This window comes from Ornithorhynchus anatinus, chromosome X1, assembly GCF_004115215.2.
Source record: "Ornithorhynchus anatinus isolate Pmale09 chromosome X1, mOrnAna1.pri.v4, whole genome shotgun sequence".
Taxonomy (NCBI): domain Eukaryota; kingdom Metazoa; phylum Chordata; class Mammalia; order Monotremata; family Ornithorhynchidae; genus Ornithorhynchus; species Ornithorhynchus anatinus.
The window spans coordinates 45721245-45727057 of record NC_041749.1 but is presented as its reverse complement, the minus strand read 5'-3'; the positions used below and the strand labels follow the sequence as shown (position 1 = coordinate 45727057).

The window sequence follows — 5813 nt, the reverse complement described above, 5'->3', positions numbered from 1 at the left end:
TGCCCTGCACACAGTAAGTTCTTAATAAATTTTACATTGAGTGACCCCACCATGTTGGCTCCATGGGTAGACCAGCTGTGGCTACCCTTCTGCCCCCAAAGTGCAGTCTGTGGAGCCTTCCCAAGAAGTGGGCACCCAGGTTTTCATGAATATAATTATGCATTTATTTCTTAACATCACCCCTTAGCCCGAGGACTTGGGCTGTAGCCCAGGCCTACTGTTCCTAAGTCAGAGTTTGCTGCTTTGATTTTTTTACAATTCTCCCCATTTTGCAGATGAAGAAACTAAGCACAGGTAAGGTGACTTGCCCGAGGCCCCACAGCCTACCCAGCTGTAACTAGAATGCTACTCTCTCTTTAAAGCCCAGGAGGATGAGGCAGAAAATGGTCCAGACAATAGGACTGGGCAGGAAGGGCTGGTGACAGTGAAGGCAAAGTTAGAACCCGCTGTTGTTTGAGATGCTGCTTCTTAGGCGATGCACTGCAGCACTTACTCCAAAACTGTCTGACCAATCAAACAATCATATTTATTGAGCACTTACTGTGTGCAGAATGCTGTGCTAAGCAGATGGGAGAGTACAGTATAATAGAGTTGGTAGACACATTCCCTGCCCACAAGAACTTTATAGTCTATAGGGGGAGACAGACATTAAAATAAATTATGGATGTGTACATAAATGTTGTGATGCTGAGATTGGGGTAAGAAAATGGTACATATCCAAATTCAAGGGTGACGCAGAAGTGAGAGGTAGTAGGGGAAATGAGTGCTTAGTCAAGGAAGGCCTCTTGGAGGAGATGTGATTTTAATAAGGTTTTGAAGGTAATAATAATAATAATAATGTTGGTATTTGTTAAGCGCTTACTATGTGCAGAGCACTGTTCTAAGTGCTGGGGTAGACACAAGGGAATCAGGTTGTCCCACGTGGGGCTCACAGTCTTAATCCCCATTTTACAGATGAGGTAACTGAGGCACAGAGAAGTTAAGTGACTTGCCCACAGTCACACAGCTGACAAGTGGCAGAGCTGGGATTCGAACGGACTCCAAAGCCCGTGCTCTTTCCACTGAGCCACGCTGCTTCTCTTAAGCACTTGCTATGTGCAAAGCACTGTTCTAAGTGCTGGGGTAGATACAGGGTATCAGGTTGTCCCACGTGAGGCTCACAGTTAATCTCCATTTTACAGATGAGGTAACTGAGGCACAGAGAAGTTAAGTGACTTTCCCACAGTCACACAGCTGACAAGTGGCAGAGCTGGGAGTTGAACCCCTGACCTTTGACTCCGAAGCCCAGGCTCTTTCCACTGAGCCACGCTGCTAGGAAGAGTGATGGTCTGTTGGAAATGAAGTGGGAGGGAGTTTTAGGCGAGAGGCAGAATATGGGTAAGGGGGTCAATGGTGAGATAGACGAGATCGAGGTACAGTGAGTAGGTTGATGTTAGAGAAGCAAAGTGGGTGTGCTGGGTTGTAGTAGTATATCAGTGAGGTATGGTAAATGAGGGTAGATGCTGAGACTGCTTTCCCAGGCTCTGCACACCCAACAAGCATCTCCCACCTCGGGGAGGTTAGTATGCCCACTGTTTTTTAAGAACTCATCTCTCTAACCAGTTCCCCAGGAAAGTAAAAATAATAATGACTGTGTTATTTGTTAAGTACTTACTATGTGCCAGGAACTGTTCTAAGCGCTAATCAGGTTGGACACAATCCCTGTCCCACACAGGACTCCCAGTCTTAATCGGGAGAAGATGTATCGAGATAGGACTGGCAGGGCCACTGGGGGCCACGCTGGCTGGTTCTCCCTCCTTGGCCTTGCACTCCTCCAGTTCTGCCAAGCAAACACCAGGTTGGTCCAGCTGGATTTCGGTTCTCATTATGCTTGGGGATGTGGGTGGGAGGTGGGAGTGGGGTCTCAGGAGTGACTCATTCCAGCTCCTGCTCCAGGGGAGGGCAAATCCTCTCTTTGAGACTCCGGGGAGGGGTCTGCCTAGCCCCACTGTAGGTGCACATGTCCGCAGGAGAACACTGGCTTTCCTCTTTCAGCCTCAGAGGACACCCCAGGACACAGATGCCCCCAAACACACTCGCATCCTGCCGCCAGGAGCATACGGGGCTGGGCTTTGTGTGGGACAGCTGTAAGCGATGTGGCATTAAAAATGGGGGAAAACATCATTATCCTCGGGACTATAGGAAGCAAGCACCATTCCAGACTCTGCCACGATAATAGGCTCGCGGGCCTAAGCTGTGTGGCCAGAAATCTCTTTGTAAAGCCTAGTCTTTAATGCCATCGATTGCACAGGGCCCTACTCCTGCCGTTAATTCTGCTCTGGCAGGGGGAGGCGGGGACACGTGCTGTTCTCTCGGCTTCTCTGAACGGAAGGAAAGCAGACGAGTCTTAAACACTTGTTATCCATTCAAAATGCAGAATGCTAATACAACAGGCAATAGGGTTATACCATTCCTCATATTCAGTTGTCTTTACACCCACTCCAAAGGCACTTACATGCATATTTTATTAGTAGTAGTAGTAGTGCTACAGATATTTACTGTCAGGAACCATGTTCAGCACTGGGGGCAATGCAGGATAATTAGATGGGACACAGTCCCTCTTCCACCTGAGCCTCACAGCATAAAAAGGAGGGAAAGCAGGTACCTTATTCCCATTTTACAGATCTGCAAGCTGATCCACAGAGAGGATAAATTACCTGCCTGAGGTCATACAAAGCAAGCCTGGGGCAGAGAAAGGACTAGAACCCAGGTTTCCTAACTCCCAGGCCCAGACTCTTTGCATTAGGCCACTCTACCTCTAATGGGTTGGCTGCTTGTGTGTGTGTGTGTGCACACACATATACATGTATGTTCTCCCAAGAGAGAACATTATTATTATTATCATTATTATTAATAATAATAATAATGCTAATAATAGTTGTGGTATTTGTGAAGTGCTTACTAATGTCAAACACTACACTAGACTCTAAGGTAAATACAATACAATCAGGTCTGACACAGCTCCTGTCCCACAAGGGACTCACAGTTTGAGGCAGAGGGAGAACAAATACTTAAGCCCCATAGTTCAGATGAGGAAGCAGAGGCAGAAGGAAGTTAAGTGACCTGGCCAAGGTCACCCAGCAGGCAAGCGGTAGAGCTAGGATTAATATCCAAGTCCTCTGACTTCCAGACCTGTGCTCTTTCCAGTAGGTCATACTGCTTCTCTAACTATTTTTGGAGAAGAAAGACACAAAGGAAGGAGAGATGAGGGAGAAGGACATTGATGGTCCTAACAAAATCTGGGAAGAGAGCTAGAGAACAAAATTAAATAAGTGCTTTTGTGTTGGCTTTACACATTGGTTTTTCTTTATGAACTAAATTCCCTTTTATTTGTGAGTTTATTTTGGAACAGCTCAAATCATGTCTCTAGGATCTCTGCCTTGGAAATTTTTAAATATAGGGGGAAATAGCAGCAATGTGGTCCTGCTCAAAGGCAGGGGGCTGGACTCAATGACCTTTCTCCATCTTCCAAGGACTTAGTACAGTTCTCTGCATACAATAAGAACTCAATAAATACCACTCATTGACTGATTGATTCCAGAGATATAATTCTATGGTGTATGGGGAGAAAGGCAGTGTCCCTGTAATGAGCAGTTGAGCTCATGTCGACAGTTCCTAACAAAACCCCAGGCCCAGCATGGATAGAGAGCTGTACAGAGCCATCCATCCACAAGTCAATCAATCATTGGTATTTACTGAGCACTTACTGTGTGCATAGCACTGTACTAAGCACTAAATACAATACAATAGAGTTGGTAGAGACAATTCCTGCCCATAAGAGTTAATGGTCTAGAGGGGAAAACAGACATTAAAATAAATTACAGATAGGGGAAATGGCAGAGTGCTGTTGAGTCTTCTCTGACCCATAGTGACTCCATGGACACATTTCTCCCAGAACACCCTACCTCCATCTGCACTCGTTCTGGCAGTGTATCCATAGAGTTTACTTGGTAAAAGTATGGAAGTGGTTTATCATTGCCTTCTTCCGCACAGTAAACTTGAATCTCTGCCCTCGACTCTCTCCCGTGCCTCTGCTGACCTGTAGCAGATTGTCTTCCATGTGCTAGCCACTGCCCAAGCTAGAAATGGAATGGAGTGAGTAGGACTCTGCTTAACTCTTCCTCCTATAACCGAGACTGATAGAGTACCAGAAACTCTCCAGGTGTGATCCTGAGAGGAGGGCAGAGTGTAAGGATATGTAAATAAGTGCCGTGGGGCTGAGGGTGTGGTGAAAACCAAATGCTTAGTGGATGCAGATCCAAGTTCATAGACATTGCAGAACAGAGGATGAATTAGGGAAATGAAGGCTTATTCGGAGATTTTAGGAGGGCTTTGAAAGTGGGAAAGTTATGATCAGTGAGATATGAAGGGGTAGGGAGGTACAGGCCAGAGGGAGGATGTGAACAAGGGATCAGCAGCGAGACAGACAAGAGTGAGGTATAATGAGTAGTGTGGTGTTGGAAACCCCTGGACCCCTGTGTCTCAGGGGGGAATAGCAGATGCACTAATTTGATGTCCTTCTGGTTCTCTCCCTTCATGGGAGAGAAGTAAGAGATATTTCTCTAAGTAACTTGCCGTTCAAAGAATCCAGTGCATGTTATTTTGCAGTTGCTAAAGGATTTTATTCATTCATTCATTCATTCATTCATTCAATAGTATTTATTGAGCGCTTACTATGTGCAGAGCACTGTACTAAGCGTTTGGAATGTACAAATCGGTAACAGATACAGTCCCTGTCCTTTGACGGGCTTACAGTCTAATCGGGGGAGACGGACAGACAAGAACAATAGCAATAAATAGAATCAAGGGGATGAACATCTCATTAAAACAATTGCAAATAAATAGAATCAAGGCGATGTACATTTCATTAACAAAATAAATAGGGTAATGAAAATATATACAGTTGAGCAGACGAATACAGTGCTGAGGGGATGGGAAGGGAGAGGTGGAGGAGCAGAGGGAAATGGGGGGAAAAGAGGGTTTAGCTGCAGAGAGGTGAAGGGGGGGGTGGTAGAGGGAGCAGAGGAAGAAGGGGAGCTCAGTCTGGGAAGGCCTCTTGGAGGAGGTGAGCTGTAAGTAGGGTTTTGAAGAGGGGAAGAGAATTAGTTTGGCGGAGATGAGTAGGGAGGGCATTCCAGGACCGCTGTAGGACGTGGCCCAGGGATTGACGGCGGGATAGGCGAGAACGGGGGACAGTGAGGAGGTGGGCGACAGAGGAGCGGAGCGTGCGGGGTGGGCAGTGGAAAGAGAGAAGGGAGGAGAGGTAGGAGGGGGCAAGGTGATGGAGAACCTTGAAGCCTAGAGTGAGAAGATTTTGTTTAGCGCGGTGGTTGATAGGCAACCACTGGAGGTTTTTAAGAAGGGGAGTGACATGCCCAGAGCATTTCTGCAGGAAGATGAGCCGGGCAGTGGAGTGAAGAATAGACTGGAGCGGGGAGAGAGAGGAGGAAGGAAGATCAGAGAGCAGGCTGACACAGTAATCTAGCTGGGATATTACAAGACCCTGTAACAGTAAGATAGCTGTTTGGGTGGAGAGGAAAGGGTGGATCTTGGCTATATTAAAAAGGTGAGACCGGCAGGTTTGGGTTACAGATCGGATGTGTGGGGTGAACGAGAAAGCCGAGCCAAAGATGACACTGAGGTTGCGGGCCTGAGAGATGGGAAGGATGGTCATACCGTCCACAGTGATAGGGAAGTCAGGGAGAGGACAGGGCTTGGGAGGGAAGACGAGGAGCTCAGTTTTGCTCATGTTGAGTTTCAGATGGTGGGCAGAC

The 5813-nt window shown here is 46.9% G+C and overlaps 1 non-coding gene across 1 annotated transcript; it reads right to left on the bottom strand.

Annotated features, from left to right (window-relative positions):
* Positions 1 to 4076: 4076 nt before the first annotated feature.
* On the bottom strand, positions 4077 to 4219 carry LOC114806660. Its single transcript, XR_003754722.1, has one exon. It is a non-coding gene; the product is annotated as a small nucleolar RNA SNORA7 (small nucleolar RNA).
* Between the last annotated feature and the right edge of the window lie 1594 nt (positions 4220 to 5813).